A 16,293-nucleotide genomic window follows, 5' to 3' on the forward strand; every position below is an offset into this window, starting at 1 on the left:
GACCTTTGGGACTTCACCTCAGACCTGGGCCCAGACCTGGGGCTCTCCACTGGACAGAGGCCAAGAGGTCCCACCTGGGTAATTCACTGAAAAAGGAAGAGAACAAAATAAATAATTGCTTTTGTGGGGTGTTCTAGCAGGGGCAAGAACCTCTCACCCCTAGCTCGGTTTTTATCTGTAAGAGCTTTGTTATTTTGCCTTTTATTAAACTATTTTCTGTTTCCAGCACTAGCTCAGAAGCCATCCTGCTCATTTGGTGCCGTTGGTGTAGCTGGGCTATCTCAGGTGTGATGGGTTCTCTGAGAGCTCAGAAAACCTGGCTCAAAGAGAAACACATCAGCAGGATTTGCAGGATTTGCAGGATTTGCAGGATTTGCAGGATTTGCTGGATGCTTTCCAGGCTCACCCCAGCTCTGGGGTCTGGGCCCAGTTTGCCCAGTTTGGTTCTGGCAGGACCCTCCTTCATTCCCCCCCCACCCCGTCCTGGAGGTGACAACAGGACCTTGAACATCTGACACAGAAATTGGGAGATGCTTTCCCACTGGCTTGTGCTCAGTCTCACCCTCCTCCCTAGGGCTGCACCAATAAAACAGAGTTTTATTGGCTGTGATATTTTATTTCTGGGAGTGCTCCCACCTCTGCCTCCGTGCGTGAAAGATCAGAAGCCCAGATAAAAACTGGGGGGCAAACCATACGTGGATGTGTTCACAGATAATCTGCTGGATCTGCACAAACATCTGACAGGAAAAAAGTTGTGATTTTCACTAAAAGACCCAGCACTTTCCACTTGCCCTGCAGATCTCAGCAACAGATTCGGGTGTGACCTGCCTCAGGGTGCCCAGTGCTGACTGCACCTTTGCAGAATGAAATTACAAGGGCTCACTCTGCTTCAGAGACCAACACTGGGAGTTTTCTGGTGAGGTGGAGGGCAGGAGAGCCAAAACCCTGAATAATCTGTTCTTCCCTGGCCCAACCTGTCCCACCTGAGTGACTCCAGAGGCTCTGGCTGGGGAAGGTGTTTAGAAATTCTCAGAGGCACAAATCAGTTGGTTTTCTAAGAGACTTTTAAGGTTTAAAATACTCAGCCCCTGGGGTTTTTTGGCCAGAAGAAGAGAGAACCTGAGCAGAATGTGGCTGTGTTGGGCACCCTGGAGGCAGAAGGATTTTCTGTGAGATCTGAGCCCAGGGTTGGAGTCAGTCACTGAGAGATGCTGGGGCTGGGGTCTCTTCCAGCCCTGCCCCTGCCTGTGTTTTCCATCCAGTTAATTCCTGACAGGCAGAAACATCCCTGAAGTGCTGGGAGAGAGTGCCTGGCTTGGTGAAATCATCATAGAGGAAGATTTGAGACTTCACTTATTGTCTGCAGGTGCTGGAGTACTCCTGGGGTAGTTGGTGGGTAAAATTACCAAAAATGCTGATTTTGCTGCTCAGTGATTTCTGCTTTGCAGTTTTGCTCACCCAGAGCTGCCCACCCCAGCCCTGGGCAGAATCCAGAGGGTCCCATTTCCTCCACCCCATCCACTCCAGGCCCTGACAAAGCTCCTGGTGGATGAACCAGGAGGCTCAAGGTTCTGCTTTGGGATTTAACTCTTGAAACAGAGGGTTCTCTGAGCATCCCAGAATATCCTGAACTGGGAGGGACCCACAGGGATCAAATCCAGCCCCTGTGCCTGCCCAGCCACCCCAAACCCCACCCTGAGCAGCCCTGAGAGCTCTGTCAGTGAGGGGCTGGGAACACAAACCCTGTGAGGAACCCCTGAGGGAGCTGGGGGGGCTCAGCCTGGAGAAAAGGAGACTCAGGGGTGCCCTGATCACTCTGCAGCTCCTGGAAGGTGCCTGTGCTCAGCTGGGGCTGGGCTCTTTCTCCAGGAACTGACAGAACCAGAGCACACAGCCTCGAGGTGTGACCAGGGAAATTTGGGTTGGGTATTAGGAAAAAAATATAGGTTGGATATTAGGAAGTTGGTGAGATCCTATCCTATAGGTAGGACATTAGGAAAAACCTAATTAGGATATTAGAAAAAAATATAGGTTGGATATCAGGGAAAAGTTTTTTCCAGAAAGGGTGATAAAGTTCTGGAATGGCTGCTGGGGAGGTGGTGCAGTCCCCATCCCTGGGGGTGTTTAACAAAGCCTGGATGTGGCACTGGGTGCCAGGGTTCAGTTGGGGTGCTGGGGCTGGGTTGGACTCGATGAGCTTGGAGGTCTCTTCCAACCCAGTGATTCTGGAATTCTGTGAATTCTGTGTCCAAACACTCCTGGAGCTCTGGCAGCCTTGGGACCATTCCCTGGGGAGCCTGGGCAGTGCCCAGCACCCTCGGGGGGAAGAACCTTGCCCTGAGCTCCATGCCAGCAGAAAGTTTAAGAGCAGGAAAGTTTATTGAGCATCAGATGCTCTGGTTGGAGTTTTAAAAGAGGAAAGATGAAGGTAAGGCTGAAATCAAAACTGCAGCAAGGAGAGGAATTCTGCAGGATCCAGCTGGGGGCCAAAATCCCACGTGTGGAATGTCCTGTGGTGGGTGCTGCTCTGGAAGGGTCTCCATGGCACTGGGAGCTCCAACTTTGCCTGAGCATTGCTGCACACTATTTCAAAGCAGACAGGAACCATTCCTTTATTAATCTGTGCTCTGGGGACCAAACAGAAAATCTCACTGGGCATGGTTACAGGGTGGCCAGAGGAAATTCCTGAAGAGGAAATTCCTGAAGAGGAAATTCAGAGGAGGGAAATAAAGACAACTGGGAAGTGAAAGTGTTGGACATCAGCTCTGAGGGGTCAGGACACCCCTGCATGTGAGCAGTGATTTGTGAGGGACAGTGAGATTTTGTTCCCACGTTCCCTGAGTGTGGAAATGCTCCACTCACAGGCAGCTTGGGATCCCTATTTTCCAAGTATGAAACTGAGCCAAGATTTCCTGAGGCAGAAATAAAGGGTCAGATGTGCCCAGGGCATTTTGTTTATTTTTAATTACAGCAGCAAAGGGGTTTAGTTCCAATGATGTGGAGATGTGGGGAAATGGAGTTATTTCAGACTGGTTCATGTTTTATCCTTGCTGCCTCCCTCACTGGGGCTGGAATTTGATTCCTGGCTCTGTGTGGAGTTTGTGGGAGCTGCCCATGGTCCCCATGGCCCCTGGGATCTGTCCCATGCTCTGGGCTCTCTGCTGTGCCCGTTCAATTCCACACCCTGCAGAGCCTTTCCTGGCACCTCTGGGATATTGCAAGGCTAAATCAGCACATTCAGGGATCAAAGCTGTGTTTAAAAATGCACATTCCTGCACAAAGGACTAAGCAAGGGTTACACTTCAAGCTTATCTTTAATTATATTAAATATTCTATTGTTATATTTCATTCTATTCAATGTCAATGTATCTCTTGTGTGTACTTACAGTCTGTATTATATTAGCCAGCATTAGATGTTGGTGATGTTCACCTCGAGAAGAGAAGGCTCCAGGGAGAGCTCAGAGCCCCTGGCAGGGCCTGAAGGAGCTCCAGGAGAGCTGGAGAGGGACTGGGGACAAGACCTGGAGGGACAGGACCCAGAGAATGGCTCCCACTGCCAGAGGGCTGGGCTGGATGGGATCTTGGGCAGGAATTGTTCCCTGGCAGGGTGGGCAGGCCCTGGCCCAGGGTGCCCAGAGCAGCTGGGGCTGCCCCTGGATCCCTGGCAGTGCCCAAGGCCAGGCTGGACAGGGCTGGGAGCAGCCTGGGACAGTGGGAGGTGTCCCTGCCATGGCAGGGGTGGCACTGGGTGGGCTCTGAGGTTCTTTCCAACCCAAACCATTCTGGGATTCCATGGCTTTAATTCCCAACCCATCCACTTGCAGTTACCACCTAATTCTCCCTAGGAATCCACAGAGATTCCCAAGAAATCAAGCACTAAACAAAATGTGTAAGCCTTTCAATCACCTGATTACAATTATTTGCACTTTTGAGTATTTCCAACCCCCCAGAACTGCTGCTTGGCCCCACACAGAGCTGCTCCCTGCTCGTTACCCAACTCAACCCCAAATGTTGTCAGAGGTAAAAAAACCCTTTCAGTGCCACTCTTTGTCTTGAGCCTCTCTGTTTTTGTGCCTCCAGTCCCACCTGCCTGGGGTTTGTGAGAGGAAAAGCTCGGCTTAACTGACACCTTTGTCCTTCCTGACCTTGGCTGCTCTAGCCAAGCTCTCTGTGCTTGGTTGGGTGGGTTTAGAGCATGGAGGGAACCTGGGCGTTCCCAGAATTTCTGCTTTTCGTGGAGCTGGCTGCTTTACAGAGAGACTATAGACTGTCCTGGTCATCTGGGAGTTTCCAGAAAGCCTCTTCCCTAACACCTTAATGGGAATTAACTTTTAAAGTTGTATATGAGTAGGTGCAAATTCGAAATCCTGCCGTGGCAGCACCCACGTTTCTTTAGGAAATCCTGTTCCCAGCAGCATAACCAAACTTTTCAGAGAATTGGGTCCCTCTTCCCAAGAGAAAAAAGGAGGATGAGGGACTGAAATCAGCAGAATCCTAAATAAATCAGGAAGCAGAGCCCCATAGATCCCTTTGTTCATCCCCTGCCAGCAGGGAGCCTGATCCCTTCTCCAGTTCCTCCCTGGGACGGCTTTCCCTGCTGTTCCTGTGGGGTTTATTCCAAGTTCAGTGATAAGAAAGGTTTTCTGAGGTTCAAACCCAAGTCTCCTTAGTCCCAGGTTATTCCCTACCACCCCAGACTGTGTTTGGAACTGTGCCTGTCCTCACCGAGTATCAGCAGAGGAGATGCTGAAGAAACCCAAGGAAATAAAAGTGAGTTTGCCTCTGGATTCCAGCCTGTTTATCACTGTGATGGCCAGCAGCAAATCCCTGAAGTTCTTCTGGAGTGTTTGGAGCATTGTCCAGCAGGTGCCAGGTACCCTAAACCTTCCCACAGAGCCCCCGAGATCCTAAACCTTCCCTCAGGGTCACTGAGATCCTAAATCTCCTCACATTGCCACTGAGATCCTAAACCTTCCACAGTGCCACTGAGATCCTAAACCTTCCACAGTGCCACTGAGATCCTAAACCTTCCCACAGTGCCACTGAGATCCTAAACCTTCCCTCAGGGTCACTGAGATCCTAAATCTCTCACAGTGCCACTGAGATCCTAAATCTCTCACAGTGCCACTGAGATCCTAAATCTCTCACATTGCCACTGAGATCCTAAACCTTCCCACAGTGCCACTGAGATCCTAAATCTCCTCACATTGCCACTGAGATCCTAAACCTTCCCTCAGGGTCACTGAGATCCTAAATGTCCTTACATTGCCCCTGAGATCCTAAATCTCCTCACATTGCCCCGAGATCCTAAATCTCCTCATGGTGCCACTGAGGCTCACAGGAAATGTAAAGAGAAACTTCCAGAGTTTTGATGCCGTGTCCAGAGCCGAAGGGAAGGGGATGGCTGGCCAGGAGTGCTGGACCACAAGCCATCATCTCATTGTCTCCTGACCTGTCTAAACCCCCTCAGCTTCAAAAAGAACGTGATGGCCCCAACTCAGCCCCGTTTTTTTCCAACGGAGGGATCAGTAAGAAAACCAAGGTCGAATGAGGAATCAATCTGGAATCTTGACACCAACATTTCAGGATCACCAGGGCGCTCAGGATCTTCCCTCTGAGCGCCCTGGTGCTGCAGGAAGACACCAGGCAGGGAACAAAGCAGCCATGATGCACCCGCCACCCAAAACAGCAGCAGCGAACAAAAAGAGCCTCTTACCTGCTCTGCCGAGGAGCACGGCAGCTTTGGGGGCTTCCCTACAGCAGCTGGGGAGCAGGAAGGGAAAAAAGAGGGAAAATAATCTCTGTGGAGTGAGGGTTGTGTCGATTTTGGGAAAGAAGAGGCTGCAGCATCCAGCGAGAGCTCTGGCATTCGCAAACCACCGCTGGCTGGGTTTCTCTGAAATGTGACCCCATTTCCTTGTTGCACAGGAAAGGAAAGGAGAGCAAACAAAAGCTGTGCAGCTCTGAAGAGTGAGAGAGCTCTGAGATCTTCTCCGTGTCAGGGCAGGGGTCTGCTGTGGGAGGGAAGGGGTCAGAGGGAGCTGGTGAGGAGCTGTGGTTATTTAAATGGAGGTTTTAGGGGAGATGTTGCTTGGGGAGCAAAGTTCTCTCCTTGGACAGTTCCCACGGAGCAGGTGTTGGTGGGAAAGGGAATCTCTGTGCATGAGTGTCTTTGCCACAGGATCACAGAATCAGCTGGGCTGGAAAAGCCCTCTGAGGTCATCGAGTCCATCCTGTGGCCAAGGCTCACCTTGTCCCCTGCCCAGAGCACCGAGTGCCACCTCCAGGCCTTCCTTGGGCTCCTCAGGGATGGGGACTCCAAGGCTCCCTGGGCAGCCCCTTTTGATTCCTGACCACCCTTTCCATGGAGAAATTCCTCCTGATGTCCTCCAAATTCCTCCTGGAGCAGCTTGAGGCCATTTCCTCCACCCTGTCCCTGTTCCCTGGCAGCAGAGCCCGACCCCCCTGGCTCCCCCCTCCTGTCAGAGCCATTGCCATGCCAGGCTGGGCAGCCAGAGGAGTAAGGAAAGCTGAATTTCTTTGGATTTTCCACATCCAAGCCAGGATTTACTGAGAAAGACCCTCTGTGAGGGGCTGCTTGGGAGTTGTGGTTTGTGATGGGCCAGAGCAGGCTCAGGAGCCCAAGAAGCCTCTCCTGGCCTGGTTCTCCTCCCTGTTTCTGATCAGGGATCAGCTCTTTGTGGTGCCAGAGTGGCCAGAATGTTGTCATTGAGCTGGAGACATTCCATCTGCAGTGCCACCACTGTCAGCAGGGCTGGGGACATTCCATCTGCAGTGCCACCACTGTCAGCAGGGCTGGGGACATTCCATCTGCAGTGCCACCACTGCCAGCAGGGCTGGGGACATTCCACCTGCACTGCCACCACTGCCAGCTGGGCTGGGGACATTCCAGCTCCAGTGCCACCACTGCCAGCAGGGCTGGGGACATTCCATCTGCAGTGTCATCACTGCCAGCAGGGCTGGGGACATTCCATCCGCAGTGCCACCACTGTCAGCAGGGCTGGGGACATTCCACCTGCACTGCCACCACTGCCAGCTGGGCTGGGGACATTCCATCTGCAGTGCCACCAAAGGGTGTTGATGCTTTGCAGGATTTCCAGCTGCTCCTCAGGGCCAGGTCTCCCTTTCCAGGAGGAAAAATCTCCGTGTTTCACCCCCAGCTCGCTGCCACCCATCCTGGAATTGTTGGGTACAGGGACAAGGCTGCAGCACCACGGAATTGGGGAATGCTTTGGGTTGGAAAGGAGCCTTAAATCCCATCTTTCCAACCCCCCCATGGCAGGGACACCTCCCTCTGGATCAGCCCCATCCATGACTGATTCCTGCTGGTGCAGAGGTGTCCCAAGGAGATGGATGGACAATCCCAAAGTTTCTGAACTTTTGCTGGCAGAAAATTGTACTGTAGAAGCAGGGACTAAAGCCCTGTGATAAGCAGGATGAGCTTAATGATGTCAGGGCTTATTGGAATAAAAAAAAAAATTGGGAATAGGTTGGATTGGCAGAGTAGAAGGTACCCCTGAGCATCCCCCAGCCCCGTGGAATGTTCCCCCAGGAGCTCTTTGTTTCAATTTTCTCATGGAGTTCTTCATGGTGTTTACCCAAAAGTCCACAAAAAAGCTTTTTCCAAGGACAAGGTAAGATCCTGAGGTGAAAATGCAGCACCCCACTGCAGTGCCCTCAGCAAAACCCACCTGAATATTTGTCCTTTGCCCCAAAATCCCCCCAAAATTCTGGGATCAGGCACAAGGATCTTGATAATCACTTCTTGATGGCTCTGCTCTCCAAGGAGCCCGTGTCTCCTTCAAGCCAGAGTTACACTTTTGGGAAACACCAACCCTATTTTATTTAACACCTGGGACTAATTAAGCCTGGCTTTACTGTTGGGCAATTAGTTTACACGTCTGTGCCTCGGTGGAAAAACAAACCCGTTTGTTTCCAGCTGGTTTCACTCGCAGGTTCTCAACCTGCAGCCTCTGGGCTGCAAACAAAGCCCAGCACTTTGTTTATTGCTGCAGTAGCTGAAGGGCTGAATGGAGCTTTGTTGTGTTGGGTGCTGAACAGCCATAAAAAGGGTGAGTCTGTGGCCAAGGAGCTTGTCCCAGCACGGACTTGGGGCCAGGCTGTGATGTAGAGCCAGAGCTGGGAACTCTGCCCAGGCCCTGCAGTCCAGACATAGCAAGGCAGGGAGAATATTTCATTTTATGTACAAAATGCTTACACAGAATTACCCCGTCAGGCCTCAGCAGCGTTCCCTGCGTGTCCTAATGGCAACCAGGACAGAGGCTGCAGCCTTTTCAAGCCTTCAGACGAGCCCTGGCCTTGGTGTGGTGCAGGTTGGATGCGTTGGGGGCCATCCAGCACCACCAGGAAGTGCCAAATTGGCCTGGAAGTGTCGGCCTTTGTGCTTCCCTGGGGTTCAGGCCAGCATCTCGTGGAGGTTCCAGCATCCTGGGTGGAGGGGGGGAGTGGTCCATCATCCTGAGGGGTTCAGTCCATCATCCCAAGGGGGTTCCATCATCCCAGCAGGGTTTCAGTCCATCATTCCAGTCAGATTTCCATCATCCTGAGGGGGTCTCCATCATCCTGGAAGTGTTTCCATCATCCTGGAAGTGTTTCCATCATGTTCCCAGGGTTTCCATCATCCTGGCATGGTTTGCAGCATCCCAGTGGGATTGCCATCATCCTGGGGGGTTCATTCCATCATTCCAGTGGGTTTTCCATGATCCCAAGGTGGTTTCCATCATCCTGGAAGTGTTTCTGTCATCCCCCCGGGGTTTCCATCATCCCAGCACGGTTTGCAGCATCCCACTGGAGTTTCCATCATCTTGGGGGGGTTCAGTCCATCATCCTGAGGGGGTTTCCATCACCCCAGAAGTGTTTCCATCATTCCAGGGGGGTTCAGGATCCCACTGGGGTTTCCATCATCCTGGAAGTGGTTCCATCATCCCGGCAGGGTTTCCAGCATCCCCGGGGGATTCAGTCCATCATCCTGGGGAGGCTTCAGTCCATCATCATGAGGGGTTTTCCATCATCCTGCTGTTGTTTCCATCATCCTGGGGGGTGTCCATCATCCAGGGGGGTTTCAGGATCCTGCCGTTGCTTCCAGGATCCTGAGGGGTTCTCCATCATCCCGAGGGGGTTCCAGCATCCCAAGGGGTTCCATCATCCCATGGGGTTTCAGGATCCTGGTGGGGTTTCCATCATCCTGGGGAGGTTTCCATCATCCTGGAAGTGGTTCCATCATCCCGTGGGTTTCCCATCATCCCACCAGGGTTTCCATCATCCCAAGGGGGTTCCAGCATCTCAGGCAGGTTCAGGATCCTGCCATAGTTTCCATCATCCCAAGGGGTTTCCATCATCCCAGCAGGGTTTGCAGCATCCTGGAAGTAGCTCCATCATCCTGGAAGTGTTTCCATCATCCTGGAAGTGTTTCCATCATCCTGGAAGTAGTTCCATCATCCTGGCAGGATTTGCAGCATCCCAGGGGGGTTCAGGATCCTGTGGGGTTTCCATCATCCTGCCATTGTTTCCTGCATCCCAAGGGTGTTCAGGATCCCAGCAGGGTTTCCATCATCCTGGAAGTGTTTCCATCCTCCCGGGGTGTTCCCATCCTCCCGGGGTGTTCCCATCCTCCCGGCGGCCCCGGCCGCTCCGAGCAGCCACAGGAGGGTGCAGTGACACCGGGCTGCTCCCGGCTGCTCTCCATCCCCCCGCACTGCGAGGATTTCAAATCTCTGCTGCAAATTCAGCCTCCTCTCCTCATCCTAGGGAGAGGAAGCAGCCGGGTGATTTTGGAGATTTAATGGGGGGGGTTAGTTGCCCCATAAAATCATTTTTTCAGGCAGATTTTCAGATTTTTCAGGTATCAGATTTTTCTGATACTGAACCAATCTGAAAAATAAACTTTCTAGCAATCTAAGGGACTGAAAATTTCTATTCTTTGCACCATTTATCACCACCTCCTCTTTGCTGTGAGCCTCTGGTCATTCCCTGTTTTCCAGGATTTGTGCAGGGGATGGAGGTCTTGGCTTGTCAGGTGGTGCTGCTCCATCCCCTCCTCAGAGACAGGTCAGGACTGGAGTAAAGCCCATTTTTGGAGCTGGTCTGGTACAAACCTGAGGGTGCTCAGAGCACTGCTGGGTTGGGGTACAGGGCTGGGGGTGTTTGCTGTGTAAGGTAGGAGTGTCTGACTCTGTATTTACCACCTAGGAGGGACTGGAAACCCTGGGAATCAGGGAAAAACGAGTTTTCCAAAGGGTCTGGCAGGACAGAGCCACTCTCTGGGGAAGGAAATCTGCCCCTCCATCCCTGTTTATTCCACACTGAGTGTGTTTGAGACAAGCCCCAGCAGACAGAACACCCCTGGAATGGCACCAGGCCACACTTGCAGCAATTAATTTTTCCTTGGCCAGCAGCAGCACCATTCAATTAAACCCCAAATATTTTGTTCAGTTGCTCTTTTCTGGGTGTGCTCTGGGGGCTCAGACAATGGCCAGCGTGGCCTGGGGAGGAAGGAAACCACTCTGTCCACCCAGCCAGGGAACTGGCCCAAAATCCAGCCCAGCAATCAATCCCAGTCCCTTTTGAACTCTTTTTTCCAGTGCAGAGCCAGCCCTTCCCAGTCTGCACAGGGAGAGTGGCTGGAGTGGAGCTGGGGGCTGTGATCTCCCACCCTCAGCCAGCTCCTCCTGGGAGCAAAGGATGTTTTCCCTGGTTTTTCTGGGATATTTGGGTCAGCAAACCTTCCAGGCAGCTCAGGGGGACTCAGGAGGTCCCTCCTGGGCACCTCCTGCTGCTGCTCCATCCCTGGAGGGGAGTTCAGAGGGCTCCAAAAAACGAATTTATGGCAGAACATGAATTAGGGCTGGTCCAGCTCCGGCCAGGTTCATCCTGCTTTGCTGATAGCAGGGGAATTCAGAGGGCTCCAAAAATGTTTTAAACAAATTTATGGCAGGACATGAATTAGGGCTGGTCCAGCTCCGGGTCAGGTTCATCCTGCTTTGCTTACAGCAGAGGATTTAGGGGTATCCACCACAAAAATACCACAGCTTCTTGCTTTTTCCTTCATCCTTTTTTTTTTTTTTTTTTTTTAGCCAGCATGCCATCAGGACATGGGGCTGGCCAGGCCTTTGAGGCTTTTTTCTTTCTGCATGCCCATCTCATGGTCTGGTGGCTGCTGGGGCAGCCTGGGTGGCACCAGGGACCGTGGCCAGGAGCTCTGGCTGCCCAGGGCTGTGTCCCGTGGCTTTGGCACTGGCTGTGCCTGCAAGGGTCAGGGCAGGACACGAGGCTGCCAGGGCTGTCCTGCACTTGGCATCCTCACCAACTGCCCAGGGATGGAAATCCTGTCCTGCTCTCCCAGGACTGCCTCCCTGCAATCCCCTCCTGGGGTCTCAGGTTCAGGGAGTTCGCTTTAATACATATAAAATATGTTTTAATCTATATTTAATATACTATGTAATTCACTTATTTAATATATATTTATGTTTAATTTAATTTAGTATTTAATATAGAAATTTATTTTTGCATTTTAGCATATTTTAATATAAGAGTTAATATATGTATTTACTATATATTTAAATTTCTATTTTATTTAATACTTAATATATATTTGGTTTCTATTTTAATATATATGTGTATATATGTGTATGTGCATGTATATATATACATGTATTCATGTATGTATGTGTGTGTATATATATATATTTATGTGTGTGTGTGTATAGATATAAAATATTTTTTTTATATGTTACGTGTCCCCCTGGCAACTTTTCACCCCTTAACTCTTCATTCAAACCCTCCTGGAATGAAAAGCACCTCCAGGGTGGTTTTGGGCTCGCTCTGTCCCCACCGAGGGCTCAGCCTGGGGGTCCATCCTCACCCTGGTGCTTCCCTCCTTCCCCTGTGTCCTTCCCCAGGGCCCCTCTCTCTTCCCAGGCAAGGGCAGCTCGGAACAGGCTCATTTTTCCAGCGTTTGCAGCCCTGCCAGGTAATTCTCCCTCCACCAAGGCTCACAAATTCAGCTTTGAAATCCCAGAGCCGCCTTCAGAAGGAAGGAGGAAATGAGCTCCTGCCTTTTATTGTGGAGGTGTCCTGCGAGGGGGTTGTTTGGAAAAGGCAGAGTTTGGTTATTCTGGTTATTCCCTTTGCTCGGGAGGGGGATTGTCCTCGGTGGGACCCTGCACGGTGGCACGGGCAGGAGAGCGCCGCGATCCCCGCAGCCAGCGGGGCAGGAATGATGTAACTGCAGAGGGAAGGGACTGCTGAAAACACTGGCGAGTCCTTGAGGGCTTTTTTTCGACTCACAGCCAGTCCCTGCCATCGCTGTGAGCCTTTCAGGCCATTTCCTCACACTCTCCCTGAGTTTTTAACAGCATTGGTTAAAAAGCTCCAGTTAAAATGCGCGATGGGTTTGTTGTTTGTTGTTGGGGGGAAAAAACCATCGAACCAAACCCAAGGCAGGTTGGTTTGATCTGCTTTGTGTGCCACTGCCAGCACGGCCTCTGTCCCTTCTGGCTTTTCCTGCGATGTTTGATCCACAGGGGAGCCCCAGCATCGCCTCCAGGGCTGCCCCGAGCTCCCTCCCTGCTCCTCCGCAGAAAGGCTGAGTAGTTTTATACCGCTTCAGCCAAGACCTGCCTTCTGCACTGATGTCAGCAGCCAGGGCGGGACTTTTCCAGCCTTGTGGCTTTGGGGATTTTCTTTCTTTTTTTTTTTTCTTTTTTTTTTTCTTTTGGATAATCCTGGCAAAATTCCTGAGCAAAGTTTTTTTTTTTTTTTTTTTCTTCTCCCTTCTTTTTTTTTTTTTTTTTTTTTCCTCTCTCGAGCAGCCCCTATCCATGTGCTGCCTCCGAGCCGCTCTCTTATTACTCCTCACTTCCTGAAAGGAGACTTTTTAGCAAAGCCTCCAACTCCAGCTCTGCCTGGGTCTGACAGAAGAAGTTTCTTAAGGAAGGCGACACAAACCCTCAGCCTGGAAACTTTCTGACACACGCAGGGCTGAGGGGGAGAGAGGAGCTTTTGGCTGCTGCTGGGAAAAAGAAGAGGAAAAAAAAAAAAAAGAGAAGCTGAAGGAATTAAAAAGGGAAAAAAAAAAAAAAAGAAGAAAGAAGGGAAAGCACTCGAAAAGGTAAAACGCTCTTTAAAATAATTTTTCCAGAGGAGACTCTTTGAGGTTGGAGTGGGGTGGTCTGGGGTGGAGGGAATGCGAATGTTCTTTGAAATCAGAACCGTCTCCCTGGAGAAGGAATGAGCCCGGAGAGCCTTGCATGCTGGAAAAACATTTATGAGAATGAAAACCATGTTCACCCTTCTCCAACATTCAGAGTTTCCATAAAAACGCAGGCTTGTGTTTCAAAGTGGCTGCAGGCAGCCGGAGCTGGGCTCTGCTGCTGCCTCCCTCGCCTCCCCCAGCCCCTCTTTTTAATTGTATTAACCCCAGGATGGAATGTTTGCCTCTCTAAACCCCAAATCTGCTCTGCTGAGCTGCCCGGGGCCAAGCTCTCAATTACAGAGAGCAGCAGCTCCAAGCCCTGCTGCAGAATGAAACGTTCCTTGCTGCCTTCATTCCTGAGAATAAACACAGCCCGCGCTCCCTCTCCCTCTTTCCCTGTCTCTCTCTCCATCTTCAGGAGCTGCCAATGCCTCTCTCCCTCCTGATGTGCTCAGAGGATTATAAAGAGTCTGCCCTGAAAAAGTTGCAGTGTCACTGACTCCGTGTGCATCCCCAGGAGCTCGGCCCCACTGCTCTGCTCAGTTCTTTCTTTGCTTTGATTATGCTTTAGAGGTGGTTTTTTATTATTTTTTTTTTTAAATCAATCCCTCAGAAGATGTTTTTTTAAACATCAAAGTAAATATTAGTAGTGGTGAGATGCCAGAAGATTATCTCATTAGAGCTGAAGGAGCTGGGCTATAAATAGAAAGGAGTTTATAAAATAACCTTGGCAAATATCTTCCAGAGGGGAAGAACCAACCAAGAGGGAAGTGTGGAGCGGTGCTGGGGGCAGGTAAATGTAAAATTTCACAGCGAGGCCCATTTTTGGGGACTTTTTTGTGGCAGAGATGCAAAGCTCAGGGGGCATTTGTGTTCCTGCTGCCATCCCTGCCAACATCCCCGGGGCTGGAGACCAGCAGAGCTCTGGTTCTGGTCGTGCTGGGTTTGATCCTCCTTAGCAGCACCCAGTGGTGCCAGGGCGGGATGCTGGGCATGGCAGGGAGGGTTTGGGGAGCCTTTGTTCCCCAAAGTGGAAGGGGAATCGTTCTGTGGGACACCCAGGTGATTCCCAGCGCCGGGATGTTCCCCGAGCTGGGACCAGCCTTGCCTCCATCCGTGCGGCTCCCCGCAGTCCTGGGGAGGTTGTTCCCGAAGTTTCTCCATATATGGAACGTGCTGAGTGCTCCAGTTGCTCCATCCTCAGCCTCCCACTGTTCCTGCTTCGCCCCAGGGCAGCACCCTGTGCTCCCCTCCTCCTCCCGACATCCCAAAAACCTCCCGGCGCCTCTCTGGGGCGGCTCCAGCCGCATTCCCCACGCGGGGAATGGGAAAGGTGCTGTCATCTCCTGCAAATCAGCTCTGCCCGGATGAGGCTGGGGGGGCTGAGCTGTTTCCTTTGGCACCGGGAGGCCCCGATAAGCCGGGCCTGAGCAGCCGCCGAGAGGCTGAAGAGGAGCCCCGAGGGGAGGAAGGTGGTGCTGCTCAGCATAAACAGTGTCTGTTCCTCCAACCTGAAACATGAGAGGCTCTCTTATCACCCGTGGCTCCGGGCCACCCAGGGACTGCTGGGGAGGAGCTGCTGTTCGCACCATTCCATGGAATCCTGGTGCAGGGGCAGCCTGGGCTCCTCTTCCCCGAGGAGCAGCTCCATGGAGGGTCCTCAGCACAGGGTGATTCCCTTATCTCCAGCTTATCTGAAACCCCCGACTCCAAACCCCACTTTTCTTGCCAAGTTTCCAGCAATGAATTCCTTCTGAGCTGGGAGCAGTGCAGGATGTGTTTGTCACGTCCTGCCCTGCCTCGATCTTGGGTTAACACAAGATGAGCTTGAAACAAACAGGATTGGGACCAAACCCGTCACGTTTTCAGCAACACTTGGCTGGGTGATGCCAGCTCAGAGGAGCTGAAGACACCCAAGGCAGAGAGGTCTTTGCCTGACCCCACCACTGTAGGAAATGTTTGCAGGGCGAGGAGTTACAAACATTTCCCAGGAATCTGTGAGCAGGTTGGATCCCATGTGGGAGAGAGACAGATGGAAAACCACCAGCCTGGATGCATCCCTGTTTTCCAACACTGAGGGAGGTTTAAAGGGACACCATCCAAGCCAGCTTTCCCATCTTGGTTACTGTGAGGGCCTTCAAGGAAGTCTGCAGGCAGCTGAAGTGTTGGGAGTCTCCACTGGGAAACTGCTGGAATATTTTAGCTCTGTCTGACTTCAGTGGAGCAACATCAGTGCAGAGTCTCCATCCAGCTGCTCCATTGCTGCTCCTCTCTCACCTTCTGCATCCTCCCAGGCTGGGAAATGCTTGGGATATTCCATGTCTGACTACTCAGAGTCTTTCATGGAATCATGGAATGGTTTGGGTTGGAAGGAACCTTAAAGCTCATCCAGTCCCGCCCCTGCCATGGGCAGGGACACCTTCCACTGTCCCAGATTGCTCCAAGCCCTGTCCAGCCTGGCCTTGGGCACTGCCAGGCATGGGACAGCCACAGCTTTACTCTTCTGTTTATCACCCATTATCAATATTGTGTTTCCTACTCTTACATCATAGCTTAATTTAAAAGGAAAAATTACTTAAAATTAATCTAATCCTGTGAAGTCCTGCAAATCTTTCTGAACTCCAACACTCCTAAATGTTGGTCCCAAATGAGCTAAACTGGCAGGTGAAGTCCTGGCCTCCTCCTGTGGGATTTGTGCCCTTGGTGGGAAGTGGCTTTGACCGAAATGTAAATGCAGAGGATGAGTCAGTCCTGTCGGGTTAGGGACTCTTCATGCCCTGGCTGTGGAGGAAAGAGCAGCATCTGGGCTACATTTCCCTGAGGGAGGGGAAAAGGGCCCAAAATTTCTGCCCAGCAGATCTTCTGGAGCTCCTGAGGAGCCAGAGCCTGGACACAACCTGCAGGTCTGTAAGGGCTGGAAGGATCCCACAGCTGAAGTGTTCTGCAAGGCTCCATCCACAGGAGGCATCCCTGCTCCTGCAGGGCTCCCCTGGCACGGGGGTGATGCCTTGAGGAGCTGCAACAGAGGCTAGAGGGAGTTCAGAGGAATAAGTGGATAT

At 51.7% G+C, this 16,293-nt stretch overlaps 2 protein-coding genes across 4 annotated transcripts in view; one reads left to right on the forward strand and one right to left on the reverse strand.

Annotated features, from left to right (window-relative positions):
- LOC132339621 (tyrosine-protein kinase ZAP-70) overlaps positions 1–5,927 on the reverse strand; it is a 41,476-nt gene extending 35,549 nt beyond the window's left edge. For all 3 annotated transcript variants that reach the window (XM_059869968.1, XM_059869966.1, XM_059869967.1), the window contains exon 1: positions 5,717–5,927. The gene's annotated coding sequence lies outside the window, so the exon portion shown is untranslated. The remainder of the gene's footprint in view (positions 1–5,716) is intronic.
- Positions 5,928–12,814: 6,887 nt separating this feature from the next.
- ADAMTS10 (ADAM metallopeptidase with thrombospondin type 1 motif 10) overlaps positions 12,815–16,293 on the forward strand; it is a 73,770-nt gene continuing 70,291 nt past the window's right edge. Inside the window, exon 1 of the mRNA XM_059869854.1 lies at positions 12,815–13,150. The gene's annotated coding sequence lies outside the window, so the exon portion shown is untranslated. The remainder of the gene's footprint in view (positions 13,151–16,293) is intronic.

Source organism: Haemorhous mexicanus, chromosome 29 (assembly GCF_027477595.1).
Source record: "Haemorhous mexicanus isolate bHaeMex1 chromosome 29, bHaeMex1.pri, whole genome shotgun sequence".
NCBI classification, from domain to species: Eukaryota; Metazoa; Chordata; class Aves; order Passeriformes; family Fringillidae; genus Haemorhous; species Haemorhous mexicanus.